General features: G+C 37.3%; 1 long non-coding RNA gene across 2 annotated transcripts in view; it reads right to left on the bottom strand.

Moving 5' to 3' along the window:
• The window catches only part of LOC129534551 (uncharacterized), a 964006-nt gene that overhangs the window by 287598 nt on the left and 648894 nt on the right, over positions 1-27514 (bottom strand). For both annotated transcript variants that reach the window (XR_010134327.1, XR_010134328.1), the window contains one exon: positions 12819-12903. This is a non-coding gene — a long non-coding RNA (uncharacterized lncRNA). The remainder of the gene's footprint in view (positions 1-12818; positions 12904-27514) is intronic.

Genomic DNA, 27514 nt, shown 5'->3' with positions numbered 1-27514 from the left:
GCCTTTGTAACCTTACATTTTGCCTTTTTTTTTTTTTTTCTATTACTGTGGAGGAATTGTTCTTACTCCTACATAGGCCAAATCCTCCATTCACCTGCTGGATTACATCACATGTGGCCTAATCAAGTACACCGCCCAAGCAAATCTTTCCTTTCTTGCATACCATAATTTTCTTCTCTCTACGTTTTCCCTTCCCATTTCTGCCTAATTTCTCTCCTTCCTTTTATATAAAAACTCCCTTGAAGACATCTAATCTCACTTTCTCCTCCCACTTTCATTTGACTCCACTCCAAACAGGCTTTTTGCCACTCTCCACTACACCTAAACTAAGTTATCAGTGAACTCTATTTTGCCAAGCCCAATGGTCAACTCTTGTTATCCATTATATTTCTGCTATAAGTAATATTTTACATTTTTCACATCCATTACCACTTTAAATCAAACTATCATTATCTCCCTCCTAGATTGTTACTAAAGCCTCTCAACTGCTCCAGCTCTCACATTGCCCCCCTCCAAACTATACCTAGCTGAAGCCAGAGGAATTCTGCAAAAATGTAAAGTGCACCAATGCACTTTTATGCTCATAGTTCTCCATCCTACTCAGGGTAAAAGACAAAGACTTCCTAATGTAAGAAGTTATATCTAATCTGGTCACCTGCCACCTCTGAGTTTATCACCTATTCCTCTCTTTTTCACAAGCCAGGTCATTCTGCTAAAATCATATTTGCCTCTCCGTTGTCCTTTAAATAAACTAGGCATGCTCCCAACTCACATCCTTCGATGTTGTTCTTTCCACTGCCTCTTATAATCTCAACTTTAATATTCATAGGATTTGTTTCCCTTTTCCTTCAGGTCTTAACTAACCCACTACCTTCCCAGAGCATTCTTCCCTAGGTATGCTGTCTAAAATTGTGTACACACACACACACACACACACACACACACACACACACGTCATACTTCCTATAACACTACCCTAGTTATTATCTACTGCACTTATCACTATCTGACATATTGCAAATTGTATTGTTTTCTTTAATGTATAATTTACATTTTCCATCATATATTTTACTTTCTACCTATTAATTTTTCTCATTTAGAATGTGAGCTCCTGAGGGCAAGTTTTTCTTCTTCAGTTCTGTTTACAGCTGTATCCCCAGGACCTAAAACAAGTCTATAACAAACAGGAGCCCAAAATGTATTTGCTGAATAAATTAAATGAACGAATTTTGACTTCATTTCAGTTGAAAGCATTACTCTATTTATCTAATTATAATAATGAAATAATTTGTCCAAAGGTAATGCATAATATTCTAGTGAGAATGATTAGAAACAATGTAAGGGATCCTTATTTCTTTCTTTCTACCTTATATTACACCTCAAGTTTTTGGCCAATTTAATCTTTAGCTCTACAAAGTTTTCATTTTTATATTATCAAACAAGCCTATCAATTATTTTCTGGCAACTGGATTCCTATTCTTGGTTAAGAAGGCACCTCGCAGATTCCAGGTTGCAAATATAATCTCCAAAGTATTTGTACAGATCCTTTCAAAAACACCTGAAATTTTTGTATATGTTGTATTATAGCAGTCCAACTTATTGATTAATTACTCCTATTTGTAATGCTATTTATTTAGACTTTCACCTATAGGTAGAAATACATATATTAGCCTAGACTTACATAGGGTCAGTATCACTGAGATACCACTAGGCTATATAATTTTTTCAGCTTCAGTATAATATTATAGGAACACCATCATATATGTAGTCCATCACTGACTAAAATATCACTATGCGATGCATGATTATATATATACAAGCATATCTCCTTTCATTGCACTTCACTTTAATGCACTTTGTAGATACTGCAGTTTTTACAAATTGAAGATTTGCAGTAACCCTGCATTGCGCAAGTCCATTGGTGACATTTTTTCCAAGAGCATGTGCTCACTTTGCATCTCTGCATCACATTTTGGCAATTCCTGCAATATTTAAACATTTTTATTTCTGTTATGGTAACCTATGATTGGTAATCTCTGATGTTACTATTGTCATTGTTTGGAGCACCACAAACTGCACCCATTCAAGTTGGCCAACTTAATCTATAAATGCTGTAAAAATTCTATGTGTTCTGACTGGTCTATTGACCAGCCATTCACTGCCTCTTTCCATCTTCTTGGACCTCTCTATTCCCTGAGACACAACAATATCGAAATGAGCCCAATCTGGGGCCTCCTTATTCCCTGAGACACAACAATATGGAAATGAGGCCAACATTTATAGCCTGTAAGTGTTCAAGTGAAAGGAAGAGTCACTCTAAATCAAAAGCTAGAAATGGGTAAGCTTAGTGAGGAAGGCATGTCAAAAGTCGAAACAGGGTGAAAACTAGGCTGCTTTCATCAAACAGTTAGCCAACTTGTGAATGCAGAGTAAAAGTTATTGAAAGAAATTAAATGTGCTACTCCAGTGAACACAAGAATGAGAAGAAAGCAACACAGACTTATTGCTGATATGGAGAAGGTTTGAGTGATTGTCTTGATAGAAAACCAAACCAGCCACAATATTCCTTTAAGACAAAGCCTAATCCAGAGCAAGCCCCCAACTCTTCAATTCTATGAAGGCAGATCGACGTGAGGAATCTGTAGAAGAAATGTTTGAAGCTAGTAGAGGATTGTTGATGAGATTTAAGGAAAGAAGCCATCTCCATAACATAAAAGTGCAAGGTGAAGCAGCAAGTGCTGATATAGAAGCTGCAGCAAATTATCCAAAAGAGTTATCTAAGACCATTGATAAAGGTGACTACACCGAACAACAGATTTTCAATGTAGATGAAACTGCCTTACATGTTGGAAGAGGATGTCATTTGGTTCTTTCATAGCTAGAAAGGAGAAGTCAACACCTGCCTTCAAAGCTTCAAAGAGCAGGCTGACTCTCTTGTTAGGGGCTAATGCAGCTGGTGACTAAGTTGAAGCGAATGCTCATTTACCATTCCAAAAATCCCAGGGCCCTTAGGAATTAGGCTCAATCTACTCTGCTCATGCCTTATATATGGAAACAACGAAGCCTGGATGACAGCACATTTGTTGAAAGCAAGGTTTACAGAATGTTTTAAGCTCACTAATGTTGAGACCTACCGCTCAAAAAAAAGATTTCATTCAAGCTATACTGTTCGTTAACAATGCACCTAATCACCCAAGAGCTCAGATGAAGATGTACGAGGAGATTAACTTTGTTTTCATGGCTGCTAACATAACAACCATTCTGCAGTCCATGAATCAAGGACTAATTTTTACTTCCAAGACTTACTATTTAAGAAATACATTTTGTAGGGCTACAGCTGCCATAGAAAGTAATTCTTTCGATAGACCTGGGAAAAGTAAACTGAAACATTCTGGAAATAATACACCATTCTGGACATCATTAAGAACATTTGTGATTTATGGGAGGATGTCAAAATATCAATATTAACAGGAGTTTATAAGAAACTGATTCTAACCTTCATAAATGACTTTCAGGGGTTCAAGATTCAGTGGAGGAAGTAGTGGTAGATAGAACAAGAGAATTAGAATTGGAAGTGGGCCCAAAGATAAGGCTGAATTGCTATAATCTCATGATAAAACTCATAAGAAACTGCTTCTTATGGATGAGCAAAGAAACTGGTTTCTGAAGATGGAATCTGCTCCTGGTGAAGATGCTGTGAGCAGTGTTAATAAGACAACAAAGGATCTAGAATATTACACCAATTTAGTTGATAAAGGAGTGGCAGAGTTTGAGTTCCAGTTTTGAAAGTTCTACTTTGGGTAAAATGCTCTCAAGTAGCACTGCATATTACAGAGAAATCTTTTGTGAAAGGAAGAGTCAATTTATGGCAAACTTTGTTTTATTTTAAGAAATTGCCATACCCCACCCAACTTTCAGCAACCCTGATCAGTCAGCAGCCATCAATATCAAGGCAAGACCATCTACCAGCAATGAGATTACAACTTGCTGAAGGCTCAGATAATTGCTAGCATTTGTTAGCCATACAGTTTTTTTTCCAAATGAAGTTAGGTACATTTTTTAGACATAATGCTATCATTACTCACTTAAAAGACAATAGTATAATGTGAACATAACTTTTATATGCACTGGGAAACCAAAAACAATTGTGTAAGTTGCTTTCTTGCACTATTTACTTTATTCCAGTGATCAGGAATGAAACCTGCAATATTTACACAATTTTATTTTTAATAAGTCTCCTGAAGTGTTTTTCTTTATACAATACGTATTAAATGAACAGCTTTGATTTTATTTACCATTTCCTATTTTCTATATTTTCCCTTATTAATTTAAAATGTTTAACTTTTGTATGGTAAGCCCTCTTTCTACTTTATTTTGCACTGTTTTGTAACTATTTTTCTAATTTCATAAAATAATTTGTACATTTTTTTTTTTTTTTGAGATGGAGTCTTGCTGTTGCCCAGGCTGCAGTGCAATGGTACCATGTCAGCTCACTGCAACCTCCGCCTCCTGGGTTCAAGCGATTCTCCCGTCTCAGCCTCCCAGGTAGCTGGGATTACAGGCGTGCACCACCACACCCAGCTAATTTTTATATTTTTAGTAGAGACGGGGTTTTGCCATGTTGGCCAGGCTGCTCTCAAACTCCTGACCTCAGGTGATCCACCGACCTCAGCCTCCCAAAGTGCTGGGATTACAGGCATGAGCCACCATGCCCGGCCTTGTTTTTCTTTTTTATTAAGACATTCATAATGCATTTTCCTCAGATAAGTACTTTTCCTGTGTTCTTACAATTATGTCACAAAGTGTTGTGTTTTTATTTTTTATTTTTTGCTTTCTAGAGATGTAATTTTCCTACTTAAAAAAAAAATCTGATCCAATAATTGTCTAATTTCCAAGTAACCTCAGAATACTTTAGCTTTTGTTTTTCTTGTACTTTATTTATTTATTTGGTAATAATTAGAGAATGTGGCCTAGAAATTCCCTTGTTTTAAATTTCTTAATGTTTCCTTTGTGGCCAATTTTGGACAATTTTTACAAACTCCCCATAATACACAAATTAAGTGTCTTAACTTTTCAAGAGATACAAACTTCTATGTATAGCTAATTGTTGAACATTATTGATTTTATTATTCATCTTATTTTTATGGCTATTTTCTTCCTTTCTCTCTCTAAGCCTAAAAGTGGGTAATTGAAATATTCCTCTACAGATTCAGCTATTTTGTGGCCTATTGAAAAGAAGTTTATCTTTTTCATATATTATCTTCTATATATCATATCTTCTTTATAATACACTCATTTTATTATTAGTTGGTATTTTAGTTTATTTTCAGACTTTTAATATTGACTGTATCATGTCTGATATTACCATTGACACTTCTACAATCTTTATCTTTGCCTCCTGTTCATTTGTCTATTGCTTTATCTTTAAACTTTCTTTTATGTATTACCTTAAGTGTGCCTAAACTCTGTTGTATTTTTTAACTCAATATCATAGTCTCTTTCTTATAATGAGAAAATTCAGTTCATTCATGTATAGCATTATCTTATAAATTTGACTTTGTTGCTTCTATGTTAATTAAATATTTCTTACATATTGAATTTTCCCTTTTTCTCAATTGACTAGGTTGCTTCATTCTATTTTACCCTTGTAAATGTGAAAGCAAAACTATAGTTCACTATTTTATTAATATTTATTCTCCATTTTCTACTTGTACAATCATGTGCACATTTCTCTATCATCTTTAGAATAAAGAATCAGGTGTTTTCCCCACTCTAATGCACTTTTATGTATGTAAAAATGCTTTACTTTATTTTTCTCCAAGACTCCTTTCCCACTACAATATTAGCTCAGAGAAATACAATGGGTTGTTCAAAAATTTCATGAAAAATGGGTATTATGAAAAAAACTATGCCCGAAAATAAAAAAATTTGCATCAAAATAAACTCATCCTAACTTGTTCTAACATGTTTAAACAGGATCTAGTTTGAGGCACTATGCAGAATAATACACTGGTTTGAAAAGAGCTCCTATCATAGCAACATGAATTCTACAAAAATTGAAGCAGGAACAAACATCAACTTTATGGTGACGAGTGAGTGGAAGAATGGTGAAATCATTGACGCTCTACAAAAAGCTTCCAGGGACAATATTCCAAAGACATCAGCAGTTTAAAAATGGATAACTCATTTTAAGAAGGGATAGGGTAATGTTAAATATAAAGCCCACAGCAGCAAACGATCCATATCAACCTGTGAGGAAAAAATTAACCTTGATTTTGACCTAATTGAAAAGAACTGACAACAGCACAGACAATAGCCACCACCATAGACTTCCTAATTGATTCAGCTTACACAATTCCTATTGAAAAGTTAAAGATGAGCAAACTTTCCACTCAATGAGTGCCAAAACTGTGGCACCTAGATAAGTTACAAAAAACAGGAGAGATATCTATGGGAACTGTAAACAACTGAGATAGAGATTACGAAGAATTTCTTCAAAGAATTGCAACAGGAGATGAAACATGGCTTTACCAGTACAATCCTGAAGACAATGCATAATCAAAGCAATGGCTACCAAGAGGTGGAAGTAGTCCAGTCAAAGAAGGGGACTGGTCAAGAGCAAAGATGATAACAGCATTTTGGGAATCTGAAGGCATTTTGCTTGTTGACTTTCTGGAGGGACAAAGAATGATAACATCTGGTTCTTATAAGAGTGTTCTGAAAAAGTTAGCTAAAGCTGTAGCAGAAAAAATGCCCAGAGAGTCCTTCTCCACCATCACAATGTTCTTGCTCATTCCTCTCTGATCAAACATGGCAATCGTGCAGAAGTTTTAATAGGAAATTAAAATTTGAATAAAAACTAAAAGTTCCTAACATGGTGTTATTTTCCCCTTTTAATATATCTCCTGGCATCTTTAATAGTTAAAAATGTATGTAAAATATAATGTAAATGTCAGCAAAATAATGAAACACACAAAAAATTATACCAAAAATGAGACCTCCTGATAAATAACTCAGTGAAATATTAATGTAATCTTTATAAGAGGGTTCCAGTGAGGCAGCCCCTATGGCTGCACACCAGTCCACATTTCCCTCCCCATACCGCATCTTCCCCCTAGCCCACAACAAATCTCCACATCACTTTGCTGACAAGTGTCTGCATGGGCAGGCTTTGCTTTACTTGCCCTGCCAGTATGCAGAAGTTCAGTACACCTCAACTCTACTGACCGTCATTGCAGAGTGAGCCTTGGTGGGCACAGAGCCAGCAAGCTCATCCCCTGCTAGTGTCCAGCCCTTGCACTGACACACTGTGCAGAATACAGGGGATCCTCCCACACCCTGAGCAATCACTACTGCTTGGAGAGCACAGAGAAGGAACTCAGATGTGTGCCAGCCAGCATGCTGCCCCAAGCCAACACAACCTTCAGAGCAACACAGCGCATGGTCTTCAGCAGAGAATCCCAACTCCTCCCCAGCTGCCTGGCCTCTGCCACTGTGATGAACACCCACAGGAAAGTAGGCACCCCTGCATCCACTAGCACTCTGCTTCATCTGCCACACTTCAGTCTGCCCAGCACAGTGGACTCCAAACCTTGAGGAGTCAAAGAACAGAAGCCCAGTGCAAGTCCCCCAGAGTTAGAGCACACAGTCCAGAGTTGGGAGCTGAGTGTTGGCCTAAAATCTCACAGAAACTAAGCCAGTTGGCTGAATCCATCTTACACCACAATCAAACCCTCGAGGTCATCAAATAGGATAAATGGAACTAAAAACTCATCCAAAGATCAGCAGCCTCAATGATTGAAGGCAAAAAGATGAGAAATAAAGAGCACAAAAATGCTGAAAACTTAAAAAGCCAGAGTGCCATCTTTTCTCCAAATGAACACATCACCTTTCCAGCAAGGGTTTGGAACTGGGCTGAGGCTGAGATGTCTGAAATGACAAAAATAGAATTCAGAATACAGTTAAGAACAAGGTTCATTCAGCTATAGGAGCATGCTGAAGCCCAATGCAAGGATGTTAAAATCATTATAAAACATTACAGGAGCTGACCAACAAAGTAGACAGTAGAGAGAAGAATGTGACCAACCATATACAGCTGAAAAACACACTACAAGAATTTCATAATGAAATCCATAAGCATTCATAGCACAATAGATGAAGAGGTGAAAAGAATCTTAGAGGCAGCTAGAGAGAAAGGTCAAGTCATCTACAAAGGGAATCTCATCAGACTAACAGTGGACATTTCAGCTGAAATACTACAAACCAGAAGAGACTGGGTGCCAATATTAGATATTCTTAAAGAAAAAAAAATCCAAGTCAGAATTTCATATCTGGCCAAACTAAACTTCAAAAGTGAAGGAGAAGTAAGATCCTTTTCAACAAGCAAGTGCTGAGGAAATTTGTCACCACCAGATCTGCCTTACAAAAGCTCCTGAAGGAAGCTCTACATATGAAAAGGAAAGACCATTATCAGCCATTATAAAAACATATTGAGGAACACAAACCAGTGACACTATAAAGCCGCCACATGAACAATTATGCAAAGTAACTAGGTAACATCATAATGACCTAATGAAAAGACACAGAGTGGCAAACTGGATGAAGAACCAAGACCGACTGGTATGCTGTCTTCAAGAGAGCCATCTCGCCTGCAACAACACACATAGGTTCAAAACAAAGAGATGTAGAAAAACCTACCAACCAAAAGAAAAATAAAAAAGCTAGGGTTACAATAGTAGTTTTTGACAAAACAGAACTTAAACCAACAAAGATCAAAAAAGACAAAGAAGGGTATTAAATAATGGTAAAGGGTTCAATTCAACAAGAAGATCTAACTATCCTAAATATATATGTACCCAACACAGGAGCACCAAAATTCACAAAGTAAGTTCTTAGAGACCTTCAAAGAGAAGTAGATTCACAAATATTAATAGTGGGAGGCTTTAGCATGCCACTGACAATATTAGATCATCGAGACAGAAAATTAACAAAGATATTCAGGACCTGAACTCAGCTCTGGATCAAGTGGACCTGACAGCTACAGAACTCCCCAACCAAAAACAATTAAATATACATTCTTCTCATCACCATATGGCACATACTGAAAAACTAATCACATTATTGGAAGGAAAACATTCCTCAGCAAATGCAAAAGAATTAAAATAATAACAGTCTCTTGGACCCACAGCACAATCAAATTAGAAATCATGACTAAGAAACTCACTCAAAACTATACAATTACATGGAAATTGAATAACCTGCTCCTGAATGACTTTTGGGCAAATAATGACATTAAAACAGAAATCATGAAATTTTTGAAACTAATGAGAACAAAGATACAAGATACCAGAATCTCTGGGACACATCTAAGGCAGTGTTAAGAGCGAAATTTATAGCACTAAATGCCCACATCACAAAGTTAAAAAGATCTCAAATTAACAACTTAATATCACAACTAAAAGTACTAGAGAACTAAGAGCAAAAAAATCCCAAAGCTGGCAGACAACAAGAAATAACCAAAACCAGAGCTGAACCAATGGAGATTGAAATGTGAAAAGCCATTCAAAAGGTCACCAAACTCAGAAGCTATTAAAAAAGAAGAAATCAATGAAATAGATAGACCACTAGGTAGACTAATAAAAAAAAAAAAAAAAAAGAAGATTCAAAGAAACACCATCAGAAATAACAAGGCGGTTATATCAGTGGCAATATCCACTGACCCTATAGAAACACAAACAACCATCAGATAATACTATGAACACCTCTATGCACATAAACTAGAAAATCTAGAAGAAATTGGTAAATTCCTGGAGAAATACACCCACCGCCCAAGACTGAACAAGGAAAGAAATGAATCCCTGAACAGACCAATAATGAGCTCTGAAATTGAGGCAGTAATACATAGCCTACTAACCAATAAAAGCCCGGGACCCGATGAATTTACAGCTGAATTCTACAACAAGATGTACCAAGAAGAGCTGGTACCATACCCACAGAAAGTATTTTAAAAAATTGAAGAAGAGATACTCCTCCCTACCTCATTATATGAGGCCAGCATCATCCTGATACCAAAACCTGGCAGAGGCACAACAAAAAAAGAAAACTTCAGGCAAATATCCTTGATGAACATTGATGCAAAAATCCTTAGCAAACTACCTGCAAATCAGATCCAGCAGCACATTAAAGTTTATCTACCATGATCAAGCAAGTTTCATCCCTGGGATGCAAGTTTGGTTCCACATACACAAAACGATAAATGTGATTCATCACATAAAACAAACTAAAGAAAAAAAACCACATGATTATCTCCAGTAGATGCACAAAAGACTTTCCATAAAATACGACATCCATTCATATCTAGTCTCAATAAGTGAGGTATTAAAGAAACATAACTCAAAATAATAAGAGCCATCTATGACAAACCCACAGCCCACATCATACTAAAAGGGCAAAAGCTGGAAGCATTTCCCTTGAAAACCAGCACACGACAAGGATGCCCTCTCTGACCATTCCTATTCAGCATAGTATTGGAAGTCCTGGCCAGGGCAATCAGACAAGATAAAGAAATAAAAGCATCCAAACAAGAAAAGAGGAAGTCAAACTAGCCCTGTTTGCGGACAACAGGATTCTATATCTAGAAAACCTGACAGTCTCAACAAAAAAGCTTCTTAAGCTGACAAAAAATTTCATCAAAGTCTCAGGATACAAAATCAATGTGCAAAATTCACTAGCTTTCCTATACACTAACAACAGTCAAGCTGAGAGACAAATCAATAATATACTCCCATTCCTAATTGCCAAAGAAAAAATAAAATGCCTAGTAATACAGCTAACTAGGGAGGTGAAAGATCTCTACAAGGGTAACTACACAGTGCTGCTCAAATAAATCAGAGATGACACAAACAAATGAACAAACATTTTTGTGCTCATGGATAGGAAGACTCAATATCAAGAATATGGCCATATTGCCCAAAGCAATTTATAGATTCAGTGCTATTCCTATTAAATTAACATTCAGACACTTTGCAGAGCTAGAAAAAACTATTTTAAAATTCATATAGAGTGAAAAAAAAAGCCCGAATATCCAAGGCAATGCCAAGCAAAAAGAACAAAGTTGGAGATATCATGCTACCTGGCTTCAAACTATACTACAAGGGCTACAGTAACTAAAACAGCATGGTACTAGTACAAAAACAGACACCCTGACCAATGGAACAGAATAGAGAACCCAGAAATAAGACCATACACTACAACCATCTGGCCTTTGACAAATATGACAAAAACAAGCAATAGGGAAAAGGATCGCTATTCAATAAATGGTGCTGGGATAACTGGCTAGCCATATGTAGAAGATTAAACTGGACCTCTTCCTTACATAATACACAAAAATCAACTCAAGATGAATTGAAAACTTAAATGTAAAACCCAAAACTATAAAAACCCTAGAAGACAACCTAAGCAATACCATCCTGGACATAAGAATGGGCAAAGATTTCATGACAAAGCACCAAAAACAGTAGCAAAAAAAAAGCAAAAATTGACAAGTGGGATCTAATTAAACTTAAGAGATTTCACAGAGCAAAAAAGAAACTATCAGAGTAAAGAGACAACCTACAGAATGGGAAAAAAATTTGCAAACTATATATCTGACAATGGTCTAATATCCAGCATCTATAAGGAACTTAAACAAATTTACAAGAAGTAAAAAAAAAAAAAGAACAACCCCAGTAAAAAGTGGACAAAGGACATGAACAGATACTTTTCAAAAGAAGACATACATGCTGTCAAAAAGCATATGTGAAAAAGCTCAACACTACGGATCATTAGAGAAATGCACATCAAAATCATAATGAGATACCATCTCACACCAGTCAGAATGGCTATTAGTAAACACTCAAAAAAAAAACAAATGCCAGTGAGGTTACAGAGAAAAAGGAAAGTTATACACCGTTGGTGAGAGTGCAAATTAGTTCAACCATTGTAGAAAACAGTACAGCAATTCCTCAAAGAGCTAAAAGCAGAACTACTATTTGATCCAGCAATCCCATTACTGGGTATATAGCCAGAAGAATAGAAATTATTCTACCATAAAGACACATGCACACAAATGTTCACTGAAGCACTCTTCACAACAGCAGAATCAACCTCATACCTATCAAAGGCAGATTGTATAATCAAAATGTGGTATGTATATACCATGGAATACTATGCAGCCATAAGAAAAGAATGAGATCATGTCTTTCATGGGAACATGGATGGAGCTGGAGGCTATTATCCTTAGCAAACTAATGCAGGATGAGAAAAAATCAAATACCGCATGTTTTCACTTATAAGTAGGAATTAAATGATAAGAACTTATGAACACAAAGAAGGAAACATCAGATGCTGGGTCTTCTTGAGGGGGAAGGGTGGAAGGGTGGAAAGGGTGGAAGGAGGGAGAGGAGCAGAAAAGATGACTATCGGGTATTGGGCTCAATACTTGAGTGATGAAATAATATGCACAACAAACCCCCATGACACGTTTACCTATGTAACAAACCTTCACACATACACCCAAACCTAAAATAAAAGTAAAAATGAAAAGGTAAAAATGAATGGCAGAAAATCAGACTGCTTGGTTTTGAGTAGAGGAGATTATATTTATATTCGTAAAAGTAAGTCTCCAACCTGTGGCCAAGATACAGAGCAGTGTGGGCAAAACAATCAAGTGTTGCTTAGAAATTTTCTGCAGAGTCTTCAACAAGATCAAAGATAAAACATGAACATGAGAATTTGTTGCAGATAAGAAATATTTATCAAGTATTTTCTCCCCTACTTACCAAACACAGATAATTGATTTCAGGACAGATGTGGTTCTTGATATTGCCCAAATTCCAAACTCTTAATTATGTAGGAAAATTGAGCCTAAAAAATAAAACAAAAAAAAAGTACGAACTAAATGTCAAATGTTGAAGAAAAGCCTGTTTTATAAGAAACAATTGGTGTATCTTATCTCATTAAAAAAGAAGCTTACAAATTGATCCATGTAACATTTACTTATAAATATAAAAAGAGTAAAATGATTGCCTTTAGTTTTTCCTTTACTTGTTCAAGTCTGAATCTGACAGATGTGGATTAAATGTGTCTATTCTGTTTACCAAAACAGACTTTTAAAATTGCTAGATTACACCAATAGATATTCATTCATATTATTACCATTCCATCACAGTACATGGTGATATTTCTTTTAACTGTCATTTGCATATTGAAACACTGTTTCAATTTTTATCACTTGTACTGATACTACTCTAGTAATGGAATATGCTCTAGTGGTTTTAAACTCAATACTTAGTAAATTAATTCCCAGTTGCCTTCATAAATATTCTAGAGTATTAGGAGGTTGCAGGCCTCATAAGCTGTAAAATATTATTAGGATTATCTAGTGAAATATCTACTCTTTATGATATTTTACAGAATTATTTAATGTCACTTAATGCTTCCTGATGGCATCTTTACAGAGGATTGCTACTTTAAAGGGAATTTTAAAATATAGAAAAAAGCAGGAATATTTTAATTTTCTGTGGTAGGCACCAAATAGATGACTTACAGCTATTTTTCAAGAAATATCTGAAAATGTGCTCAACTTTTATCCCTTAGAACATACTCTCAAAATATTTCACAAAACCTTGTCTATTATTCAAAAAGAGAAGTGTGTGTGTGTTTGTGTGTGTGTATGTGCCAGATTATAAAAGATTAAGAGAGTGAGAGAGAAGTGGAGCCATATAAATCAGAAGAAAATGAAAAGAGAAAAATAAAAGAGATGCTAAATGAAAAAATAAAACACTGTGTCCACTGAGTCAAAGCACACTGAACCAAAAAAGACATTTCATTTTCTCTAATTCATCTGTATGGTGCATTTTATATTTCCTGGCAGAAGTCAGAATTTATCATCAAATCACTCAAACAATGGCCCCAAATTACTTTTTATCCTGTCTTGAATTTCAAAATTCTACAAGTAACTTTTAACTTGAGTCCTTTTAAGGCCCCCAAAATAACATTACCCATATTATCGATAAAGGAAAGATTTGGTGTGAATCATAAAGAAAACATGTAAAGAGGAGGGCAAAGAATGTAAAATGTACAACTTGCCACTGTTGTTGGGCCTGTTCGTCCTTCCACTGGGTCAGTGACCTTGATCCTCATGACTATCAAGTAAAACAGTCTGAGTGACACCTGTTTTCCCAGAACCCTTGATCCTTGCTCAGCCACTACTCCTGATATGCCCTCAAGAAGTGCATAGTAATGGAGTCAAGGAAATGGGCAGTTGCCAGGGGAGTTTTGCCATGCTTTTGACTAACCATTTATATGTAATCTCTCACCTCACTTGTAATGAGGAGAAAAGCATTTTTAAATTTGAAGAGCAGTATCGACTAGTCTAAAAAGCTTTAAATTGGGTTTCTGAAAAAGCATTCAGAATTTTGTACCTCAATTTTGATACATATCCCAGAAGGAACCAGTGAAGCAGTTTTTTCTCATTGGCTTTAAAAATCTGCATAAAAACTTTAAAGGTCAATAACACAGAAAGTTACTGAACTCTATCTAAAGGAAGTTAAAGAATAAATATTCCTTCCTAAGTTAAAACGTATATGAAATATTGAGATGCCGTCACTGGATCATTTGAGTTGCTCCAATCTTTTTATTTACTTTTTTCAGAATCCTCTTTGCAACACCCAACCAGGCTGTGAATATGGCATATGGATTTAGTTCTTATGATGGCTAAACTACAAGATAACATGCTATTTTTGTTATTTTGGTCATATAGATATGAATTTAGGGCCTGCACGCGGCTTACGTAAGGTGCATGACATAATTTAAATCTCTAATTAGTATTTAAAAAGTGCCGTCTCAAAAAAAGTGGCTTCTCTCCCAGGAAAGCAGTAGTTTGAAAATAAATCACAATATTTTTATGTCAAGCAACTGCCCCAAAACTATGAATAAAGAAGAGAATTGGAAATGGAGAAACTAGAAAAATGCCATAAAGAAAGCAAAAGAATTCTAAGCATTCATGTGCTAGCAGCAATATGGTAAGAAAATCTCTTCTCCAGTTCCATAATATTGCCACAAGATAAAGAGCCCCTCCCCACATATTAAGGGCTAAAATAGAATCGGAACAGCCTGGAGTACAAAGGCCAGCATTGGATAATTCTCTGGCCATGGACTCAGATCATCAGGCAGTACTCCCATCTTTAATAGCCAGCTTGAATTGGAAGACCTCAAATGTGTTCAGGAAAGCCCAACACCTGCCTCTCTGGGCAATAAGAAATTCTGACTTAGAGAAATACATACAAAAAGAAACCAATACAAAAAGAAATAGCAGGCTCATGATTGATGCTTCATTGGGAAAATGGGCCAAGGAAGATTTCTACAGAGCAGAGCACCAAGTAAACAGTGTGAACTCTTCCACTACCATCAATCACCACAGAGCAGTTCTGTGTTTTCATGGTATCTGCTGTTCAATAAGAGTCAGAGTGGCAACAAATTTACAAAAAGACCAAACTGGAGAAAAGAAGGCGGTGATGGCAAAATATCACGGGAGATGCCACAATCAAGAAAAAAAAATTCTTGAATTCAGAAATTACATGAAAAGAGATGCAGAGGGATAGGATGCACTATGAAACAAGATGCTCTTAGTGATGAGACTACGATGAGGTTATTTTTATAAAGAAAAAAGAAAAGGGCCAGGGTTTTGCCTTTAATTGCACATACTAATACACCAGTAAAAGAAACAGTTTAAAATGAACTATAACGCTTTTTAAATATTTTAAAATGTGCCTTAGATAACTTTTGAAAACCCATGTACAGTATAATTTTTCTTTTTTCCCAAGATAAAAGCTTTCCTCAAGTGAATCAAGTGCCTGTAACATTTTTTATGTGTTTGCCACAGACATTCCAGTTCTGCGAATTTATCTTAAAGTTTCTCAAAAAATACAGATTGTGGCACAAAGATGTTCTTCACAATATTTATAACTCATTCATTCATTCAACAAAATTTTTGGAGAATTTTCAATGGTCCAGGCAATGTATCTGCTGTTTGGAAAAAAAAAAAAATGAAATGCCATTGAAAGAGTGATAGTTAATGATGGTACAGGCATATGATGAGCTATTAAAATGATGTTTATGGAATGTTTAAAGACTTGGAAAAATGCTAATGATCTAATATTGAGTGAAAATGTACTTAGAAAATAGCACTTACCATATTATCTGAAATGTTAAAAATGCATTAAAAATGAAGAAATACTCCAAAATAACCATAGTAGTTGCCTTTAGGTATTAGAATGATGAATGCTCTCTTCCCCTGCATTGCTTTCGACAAAGAACATGTATTAATTTAATTATCATTAACAGATATTCAGATTTTGGTAAGCTAGGAATATCAGAACCTGACCCAACTGGCCATCTGATCAGAATTTTACTCTCTAGGTGTAAGAACTTGACTGAGTCTGAAAGAATGAAAGATATTCAGAGGCTTTTACAGATATGCCTCCCTGGAAGAAACAATGCTTGATTTTGTGGATTGCTTGTACCCTTCTTTCATATTATTAAAATGCTTTGTATTCCTAAGCATGGCAAGTAGATATGATTAAGACTTTATGTTAATATTCAAAAGTAAATTTGATATGTTTCGTATTATATGAATTTTACTGATGTATAATCTACATACAATTAAATGCACCAATTTTAAGTGTGCAGTTTGATGAATTCTGACAAATATATACATGAATGCAACCACAATTCCAATAAAAATGCAGAATATTTCCATGATCCCTAAAAGTGCCCTAGCTTTGTGCTGCTTTGCAGGTAATCCTTAGTCCTATTCCTGGCATCAAACAACTACTGATCTGCTTTCTGTCAATATAGATTAGATTTGCCTTCTAGAATTTCACATTAATGGAATCACATAGAATATACTCTTTTTTGTACCTGATGTATTTCACTCAGCTTAAAGTTTTTGAGATCTACCCACGTTGTTGCATGTGTCAGTCTGGGATGCCATTATATACACTTTAGAATGGCTGAAAACTAAAAGATGTATGAAATCAAGTGTTGATGGGGAAACATAGGAACTCGAGTGCATTGCCAGTGGGAATATGAGATGGCTTAGTCACTTCAGCAAACAGTTTGGAATTTTTAATAAAGTTACACATACACTTGCCACATGACTCAGCAATTCTATACCTAGATATTTATTTAAGAGGAATGAAAACGTATGTCCACAAAAAGACATGTATATGAATAACAATGGCAGCTGAACTAGAAGCATAACATTTATAATACACATAATTGAAACGACTTAATGTCTATCAATAATTGAATGGATAAATAATTACATATATGTACAATGGAATGCAACTCAATAAAATGTTGACATCTTAAGCATATTTTTTAAAACTATGCTTAAAATATTTAGTTTATAAAAATGTGTTATCCTGAGAAAAAGGTGCCAACCATGGGAAAATCATATAGATTTACTTATATACACACTATTACTTAGTAAAGTATTAGAAACAAAAATATTATTTATTATTTTTTTTTAATTTAATTTTATTTTTTTAATTTTGTTTTTTTGAGACGGAGTCTCGCTCTGTCACCCAGGCTGGAGTGCAGTGACGCGATCTTGGCTCACTGCAAGCTCCGCCTCCCGGGTTCACGCCATTCTCCTGCCTCAGCCTCCCGAGTAGCTGGGACTACAGGCGCCCGCTACCATGCCCAGCTAATTTTTTGTATTTTTAGTAGAGACGGGGTTTCACCATGTTGGCCAGGATAGTCTCGATCTCTTGACCTCGTGATCCACCCGCCTCGGCCTCCCAAAGTGCTAGAATTACAGGCGTGAGCCACCGTGCCCGGTCACATTATTTATTTTTAAATAAGCTCCAATCAGGGTTTAAATTAATAAAGTCAGTGTTCTCAATTCAAAAGCACATTTGTTTATTACTTATTTTTAAGATGAATAAAATTTTTGATAACATTTGTCATATTATTCAGGGAAGATATTAAACTTGTTAAAACATCAGGAAACAGAAATAAATAGTTATTACACAAAACTCACAAGTTTTAAAATAAGTCCCACACTCCTATTGTGTAGTCTTCTACTAAGCTCTGGTGAAAACCTTATTTTTCTTCAAATGAAAAACTCCAATAGTCAGAAATGAAATTGTTTCATTTTTCTTTCATTTGAAAATCAAGTACTGAACACAGAATTAGACATGGTCCTTGCTCAGTGGGTTTCACAATCTACAATGCTAGACTGATTTTCTTTCTGCCAAAACTCTATATAAGAGCACACACTTGATAGGAACTTGTTTACTATTGCTAAGATATACTTTTATGTCCTGATATACTACTGAAAGAAAGTTCACAATCCTTTGAAAAACCAGGGCCTTGGGCATGCTGGCAGGCCAGGCACAATAACATACACTTGTATCAAATAGAGGAGAGTTCTGTGTCAAGAATGGAATTCTAATAATGACTTGTCTTTTTCTAGTTTTCTATTTAAGAAAGCATGACAGAAATAAAGAGCCAACTTTACTTCTATATGTGCAAGTTTATAGTCTAGCACAGTACCTAGAATATAGTAAAATATTTGTTAGATTGGTAGAGCAAGTTAAAAATATGTATTTGAAATAAAACATTGTCAATAATAAACTTAATGTTCAGTTGTAGTCTGAAATTATAAAATGATTAAAACTTAAGATAACCCCTAAAATAAAATAAAATTTGAAATGATTTTCACATCTCTGCTAAATTTTTGGCCGTTATGAAGTTTTCTCTCCCTATTTTCCTGAAATTGTTTTCAACCAGTGAAGTGATTCTTGGCTTTACATATGAGGCAATGTAATATACAGTAAAAATGTACTTGTTCACATTAAGGGGAAACAAGAAATTTCACATATTAAAGACGTACTATATCTTAAATACTGAGCTAAACAAGTTAATTCATCCACTCAACAAATATTGTTTAGGTGGCTACTATGTGTCAGATATTGTTTTTGTGCTGGTGGACATAGCAGTGAACAATTCAGAAATGCCCTTCAGACTATGGATCTTTCATTCTAGTGGAAGGTGCATCAAATTGGGAAAACAGAAAAAGAAGAAAACTAAATAAACAAATAAATGTTTGTGTAACATTATGTCCAGTTATAAACCTAGTTTCATTCATTCTCAACACAAGCTTGCAACTTGGCTATTTAGGAAAGTGCAAACGAGATTTCATCTAACTTGTCCTAAAGTCATGCTATAGTATAGTTGTAATATAACCCAGGTCCTTCAGACTGGGAATTCCTTGCTGTTTCCACTTATTTACATTACGGAAAATAATCCACAAACAATTCCTAAGTTCACAAATTAAAATAAAGAAGGAAGAAAATGGAAGGAGGAAGGGAAACGGCTTTAGAAGTAAATGCTTACCTCTGTGTAGAAGCCATGAGCATGTGCATTGTGTACCTCCCTTTATGGATATGGATAAAACAACTAACTGAGGGCCCCAGCTGTTGTGCTATGAAATCTACTGTGGCATTTGCACTGATCCCTCCAGCTGCTCTCAGCCAGTGATGGAGCACAGCAGGGATATTAAGTGATACCCATTCCTGGGAGACATGGGACTCCTCTAATAGCCAGCTTTAGCTAGAGGAATTCCTGAGCAGCATCATTGTCAAGGGCATTTCTCTCCCTGTCTTTTTGTTTGTTTGTTTTTTGAGACAGAATCTCGCTCTGTCACCCAGGTGGGAGTGCCGTGGCGTGATCACAGCTCACTACAGCCTCCACCTCCTGGGCTCAGGTGATCTTCCCACCTTAGTCCCCTCAGAAGCTGGTACTGCAGACATGTGCCATTACGTCCAGCTAGTTTTTTTGTATTTTTTTGTGAAGACAGGATTTGGCCATGTTGCCCAGGCTGATCTCGAACTCCTGAGCTCAAGATATTTGCCCACCTTGACCTCCTAAAGTTCTGGGGTTACAGGTATGAGCCACCAGGCCCGGCCCTCCCTCTGTCTTTCACTCACGCTGTGGTCTAAAGGTGCCCCTAGCCTTACCAGGTCCCCTCTCCATTTTGTCTCACAGAGGTGTCTAATATAATACTTGCATGTTTAATCCTGTCTTGGGTTACCTTCTTGAATGAACTAGCAAGTGGCAATGAGTGATCGTAGCAAATGAGCAGTAAGACAAGGATTTGGGACTGGTTAATCCACTACCAGGCAGGTGAAGAAGATACCATCCTGGTTAGTATGTGGGGGATGGGTAGTACTTGGCACAATATGGTGGCTCAATTGCTGAAGATTTTGCCAATGGTGACCTGGAAAAATGTCCTGGTGGAGAAACTGCCATGGCAGGTGTAATAATTTTGACATCTAAAAAACAGGTGGGAAACAGTGTCTACAAATCAGAGTGAGATGTCCTTTAGAAGAACAATGAGAGATGGAGGGTTGTTAACAAGGACTTTATAGTTAAGTGTGTGAATCAGAGAGTCTCAGTTGTACCTTATAAAGAGGCCCTTATCACTTGTAATGGAAGGGTAAACACAATTAAGTGATAGGCTGAAGATTATTGTCAGAGGCACAGAGCTCCAGAAATGCCTGAATGCTTAGCTAAGACAGATTTGTTATATGAACATGAGGGCGCTGGTGGGGAAAATCTATGGTCTTGAAAAAATAGGACAGGGAAATCTGAGTGGATGGCCCTGAGAATGCTGGCTATTCAAACTGCTGGTTGCCCATGGAGTCTCAGGTTTGCAAAGGAATGTCATCCTTCTTAGTGAGAGCTAGTGCTTCTACTGGTCAGGAAGATTAGGTTCTCCTCATAAGGTAACAGGTACCTGCCCCTAGAAGCTGCACCCACCTCCTTTTCTGCTTGCCAGGTCACTAATTAAGGTTAAATCCAAGCATAACCCAGCTGGGGATATGCTAGGGCTGATAACGGAGGAAAGAGACTATACTCAAAAATTTGCAAAACTTGTTGTCATATACTTACAAGAGCAAATGGGGGAACTCCTTGAATTAAATTTTGAGGGTGTTTGATCAAGGAGAACAGAATTTTAAAAAATTTTACATTATTATGGGTACATAACACTTGTATATATATATATATGTGCATATTATATTTTGATATAAGAGTACAACGTATAATGATCAACTCAGGGTAATTGACATACCCATTACCTCAACCATTTGTCATTTCTTTGTTAGGAAGATTCCAATTACATTATTTTAGTTATTTTCAACATACAATATTGTTAGCTATAGTGCTCCTATATTGTGTGGGTGGGAGGAGTTAAAAGAGGAGTGGTTAATACCACATGGTCTCACTCACCAGTGGGAGCTGAACAATGAGAACACATGGACACAGAGAGGGGACATCACATACCAGGGCCTGTTAGGGGGTGGGAGGCAAGGGAAGGGAGAGCATTAGGACAAATACCTAATGCATGCAGGGCTTGAAACCTACATGACCAGTTGATAGGTGCAGCAAACCACCACGGCACATGTATACCTATGTAACAAACCTGCACATTCTGCACATGTATCCCAGAACTTAAAGTAAAATAAAAAATGAAAAAAGAGGGGATGGTTAATGGGTACAAAAATACAGTTAGATAGAAGGAATAAGATAACACCAGTGGCAAGAGCAAATGAGGGAACTCCTTGAATTGTGTTATCTTATTGCTTCTATCTAACTGTATTTTTGTACCCATTAACCATCCCCACTTTCCCCCACCCACACACTACTCTTTCTTGCCAGTGGTAATGATCATCCTACTCTCCATCTCCACGAGTTAATTTTTTTTGCATAACTCCCACATGTGATTGAGAACATGTGATATTTGTCTTTCTGTGCCTGGTTTATTTCACATAATATAATGTCCTCCAGTTCCATCCACTTTGCTGCAAATTACAGAATTTCATTCTTTTATATGGCTGAATAATATTGCATTATGTATAGGAATCACATTTTATTTATCTGTTATTCATCCACTGATGGACACTTAGGTTAATTCCGTAACTTGGCTATTAGGTAGAGTGCCACAACAAATATCAGAGTACAGGTATCTCTTCAATATAGTGATTTCATTTCTTTTGGATAGGTTTCCAGAACAGGATTGTTGAATCATATGGTGGTTCTATTTTCAATTTTTTCAGGAATCTCTGTACTCTTCCCCATAGTGGCTGACTAATATACATTCCCACAAGTACAAAGATTTCCCTCTCTCCATGTCTTCACCAGCATCTGTTATTTTTGGTCTTTCTGATAATAGCTATTCTAACAAGGGTGAGAAGATATATCACTGTGGCTTTCATTTGTGTTTTTCTGATGATTAGTGATGTTGAGCGTTTTTTCATATGCCTGTTGGCCATTTGTATGCCTCCTTTAGAGAAATGTCTATTTACATCTTTTGACCATTTCTTAATCATATTTGTTTTTCTTCCTATTGAGTTGTTTGAGCTCCTTATATATTCTGGTTATTAATATCTTGTTAGATAAACAGATTGCAAATATTTTCCCCATTCTGTGGGTTGTCTGTTTACTGTAGATTGTTTCCTTTGCTGTGCAGAGCTTTTTAGCTTGATATAATCCCATTTGTCCCCTTTTGCTTTGGTTGTCTGTGCTTCTGAATTCTTACATAAAAAATCTTTGCCCAAACCAACGCTCTGGAGCATTTCCCTAGTGTTTTCTTCTAGTAGTTTCATAGTTTCTGATGTTAGATTTGTACTTAATTCATTTTGATTTGACTTTTGTACATAGTGAGACAAAGGGGTCTAGTGTCATTCTTCTGCATATGGACATACAGTTTTCCCTGATCATTTAGTGAGGAGAACAAAACAAACATCACATTACCTGACTTCAAATTATACTCTGGAGGGGGGAGCCAAGATGGCCGAATAGGAACAGCTCTGGTCTACAGCTCCCAGCGTGAGCAACACAGAAGATGGGTGATTTCTGCATTTCCATCTGAGGTACCGGGTTCATCTCACTAGGGAGTGCCAGACAGTGGGCACAGGACAGTGGGTGCAGCACACCATGCACGAGCCGAAGCAGGGTGAGGCACTGCCTCACTCGGGAAGTGCAAGGGGTCAGGGAGTTCCCTTTCCTAGTCAAAGAAACGGGTGACAGACGGCACCTGGAAAATCGGGTCACTCCCACCCCAATACTGAGCTTTTCTGACGGGCTTAAAAAATGGCACACCAGGAGATTATATCCCGCACATGACTCAGAGGGTCCTACGCCCACGGAGTCTCGCTGATTGCTACCACAGCAGTCTGAGATCAAACTGCAAGGTGGCAGCAAGGCTGAGGGAGGGGCGCCGGCCATTGCCCAGGCTCGCTTAGGTAAACAAAGCAGCCGGGAAGCTCCAACTGGGTGGAGCCCACCACAGCTCAAGGAGGCCACCTGCCTCTGTAGGCTCCACCTCTGGGGGCAGGGCACAGACAAACAAAAAGACAGCAGTAACCTGTACAGACTTAAATGTCCCTGTCTGACAGCTTTGAAGAGAGCAGTGGTTCTCCCAGCACACAGCTGGAGATCTGAGAATGGGCAGACTGCCTCCTCAAGTGGGTCCCTGACCCCTGACCCCCGAGCAGCCTAACTGGGAGGCACCCCCCAGTAGGGGCAGACTGACACCTCACAAGGCTGGGTACTCCTCTGAGACAAAACTTCCAGAGGAACGATCAGACAGCAGCATTCGCGGTACACAAAAATCCGCTGTTCTGCAGCCACCACTGCTGGTACCCAAGAAAACAGGGTCTGGAGTAGACCTCTAGCAAACTCTAACAGACCTGCAGCTGAGGGTCCTGTCTGTTAGAAGGAAAACTAACAAACAGAAAGGACATCCACACCAAAAACCCATCTGTACATCACCATCATCAAAGACCAAAAGTAGATAAAACCACAAAGATGGGGAAAAAGACAGAGCAGAAAAACTGGAAACTCTAAAAAGCAGAGCGCCTCTCCTCCTCCAAAGGAACGCAGCTCCTCACCAGCAACGGAACAAAGCTGGATGGAGAATGACTTTGACAAGTTGAGAGAGGAAGGCTTCAGATGATCAAACCACTCCAAGCTAAAGGAGGAAATTCAAACCAAAGGCAAAGAAGTTGAAAACTTTGAAGAAAATTTAGACGAATGTATAACTAGAATAAGCAATACAGAGAAGTGCTTCAAAGAAGCTGATGGAGCTGAAAGCCAAGGCTCGAGAACTATGGGAAGAATGCAGAAGCCTCAGGAGCCAATGCGATCAACTGGAAGAAAGGGTATCAGTGATGGAAGATGAAATGAATGAAATGAAGTGAGAAGGGAAGTTCAGAGAAAAAAGAATAAAAAGAAACGAACAAAGCCTCCAAGAAATATAGGACTACGTGAAAAGACCAAATCTACGTCTGATTGGTGTACCTGAAAGTGACCGGGAGAATGGAACCAAGTTGGAAAACACTCTGCAGGATATTATCCAGGAGAACTTCCCCAATCTAGCGAGGGAGGCCAACATTCCGATTCAGGAAATACAGAGAATGCCACAAAGATACTCCTCAAGAAGAGCAACTCCAAGACACATAATTCTCAGATTCACCAAAGTTGAAATGAAGGAAAAAATGTTAAGGGCAGCCAGAGAGAAAGGTCGGGTTACCCACAAAGGGAAGCCCATCAGACTAACAGTGGATCTCTCAGCAGAAACTCTACAAGCCAGAAGAGAGTGGGAGCCAATATTCAACATTCTTAAAGAAAAGAATTTTCAACCCAGAATTTCATACCCAGCCAAACTAAGCTTCATAAGTGAAGGAGAAATAAAATACTTTAGAGACAAACAAATGCTGAGAGATTTTGTCACCACCAGGCCTGCCCTAAAAGAGCTCCTGAAGGAAGCACTAAACACAGAAAGGAACAACCGGTACCAGCCACTGCAAAATCATGCCAAATTGTAAAGACCATCGAGACTAGGAAGAAACTGCATCAACTAATGAGCAAAATCACAAGCTAACATCATAATGACAGGATCAAATTGACACATAACAATATTAAATTTAAATGTAAATGGACTAAATGCTTCAATTAAAAGACACAGACTGGCAAATTGGATAAAGAGTCAAGATCCATCAGTGTGCTGTATTCAGGAAACCCATCTCACATGCAGAGACACACATAGGCTCAAAATAAAAGGATGGAGGAAGATCTACCAAGCAACTGGAAAACAAAAAAAGGCAGGGGTTGCAATCCTAGTCTCTGATAAAACAGACTTTAAACCAACAAAGATCAAAAGAGACAAAGAAGGCCATTACATAATGGTAAAGGGATCAATTCAACAAGAAGAGCTAAGTATCCTAAATATATATGCATCCAATACAGGAGCACCCAGATTCATAAAGCAAGTCCTGAGTGACCTACAAAGAGACTTAGACTCCCACACATTAATAATGGGAGACTTTAACACCCCACTGTCAACATTAGACAGATCAATGAGACAGAAAGTTAACAAGGATACCCAGGAATTGAACTCAGCTCTGCACCAAGCAGACCTAATAGACATCTACAGAACTCTCCACCCCAAGTCAACAGAAGATACATTTTTTTCAGCACCACACCACACCTATTCCAAAATTGACCACATACTTGGAAGTAAAGCTCTCCTCAGCAAATGTAAAAGAACAGAAATTATAACAAACTGTCTCTCAGACCACAGTGCAATCAAACTAGAACTCGGAATTAAGAAACTCACTCAAAACCGCTCAACTACATGGAAACTGAACAACCTGCTTCTGAATGACTACTGGGTACACAATGAAATGAAGGCAGAAATAAACAGGTTCTTTGAGACCAACGAGAACAAAGACACAACATACCAGAATCTCAGGGACGCATTCAAAGCAGTGTGTAAAGGGAAATTTATAGCACTAAATGCCCACAACACAGCAGGAAAGAACCAAAATTGACACCCTAACATCACAATGAAAAGAAATAGAAAAGCAAGAGCAAACACATTCAAAAGCTAGCAGAAGGCAACAAATAACCAAAATCAGAGCAGAACTGAAGGAAATAGAGACACAAAAAACCCTTCAAAAAATTAATGAATCCAGGAGCTGGTTTTTTGAAAGGATGAACAAAATTGATAGACCACTAGCAATACTAATAAAGAAGAAAAGAGAGAAGAATCAAATAGACGCAATAAAAAATGATAAAGGGGATATCACCACCAACCCCACAGAAATACAAACTACCATCAGAGAATACTACAAACACCTCTACGCAAATACACTAGAAAATCTAGAAGAAATGGAAAAATTTCTCGACACATACACCCTCCCAAGACTAAACCAGGAAGAAGTTGAATCTCTGAATAGACCAATAACAGGTTCTGAAATTGTGGCAATAATCAATAGCTTACCAACCAAAAAGAGTCCAGGACCAGATGGATTCACAGCCGAATTCTACCAGAGGTACAATGAGGAACTGGTACCATTCCTTCTGAAACTATTCCAATCAATAGAAAAAGAGGGAATCCTCCCTAACTCATGCTATGAGGCCAGCATCATCCTGATACCAAAGCCAGAGAGAGACACAACCAAAAAAACAGAATTTTAGACCAATATCCTTGATGAACATTGATGCAAAAATCCTCAATAAAATACTGGCAAACCGAATCCAGCAGCACATCAAAAAGCTTATCCACCATGATCAAGTGGGCTTCATCCCTGGGATGCAAGGCTGGTTCAATATCTGCAAATCAATAAATGTAATCCAGCATATAAACAGAACCAAAGACAAAACCACAAGATTATCTCAATAGATGCAGAAAAGGCCTTTGACAAAATTTAACAACCCTTCGTGTTAAAAACTCTCTATAAATTAGGTACTGATGGGACGTATCTCAAAATCATAAGAGGTATCTATGACAAACCCACAGCCAATATCATACTGAATGGGCAAAAACTGGAAGCATTCCCTTTGAAAACTGGCACAAGACAGGGATGACCTCTCTCACCACTCCTATTCAACATAGTGTTGGAAGTTCTGGCCAGGGCAATTAGGCAGGAGAAGGAAATAAAGGGTGTTCAATTAGGCAAAGAGGAAGTCAAATTGTCCCTGTTTGCAGATGACATGATTGTATACCTGGAAAACCCCATTGTCTCAGCCCAAAATCTCCTTAAGCTGATAAGCAACTTCAGCAAAATCTCAGGATACAAAATCAATGTGCAAAAATCACAAGCATTCTTATACACCAATAAGAGACAAACAGAGAGCCAAATCATGAGTGACCTCCTATTCACAATTGCTTCAAAGAGAATAAAATACCTAGGAATCCAACTTACAAGGGATGTGAAGGACCTCTTCAAGGAGAACTACAAACCACTGCTCAATGAAATAAAAGAGGATACAAACAAATGGAAGAACATTCCATGCTCATGGGTAGGAAGAATCAAAATCATGAAAATGGCCATACTGCCCAAGGTAATTTATAGATTCAATGCCATCCCCATCAAGCTACCAATGACTTTCTTCACAG

This window comes from Gorilla gorilla, chromosome 5 (genome assembly GCF_029281585.2).
Source record: "Gorilla gorilla gorilla isolate KB3781 chromosome 5, NHGRI_mGorGor1-v2.1_pri, whole genome shotgun sequence".
Lineage (NCBI taxonomy): Eukaryota > Metazoa > Chordata > Mammalia > Primates > Hominidae > Gorilla > Gorilla gorilla.
The sequence above is the reverse complement of the archived record's forward strand: the minus strand, read 5'-3'. Positions and strand labels throughout refer to the sequence as shown.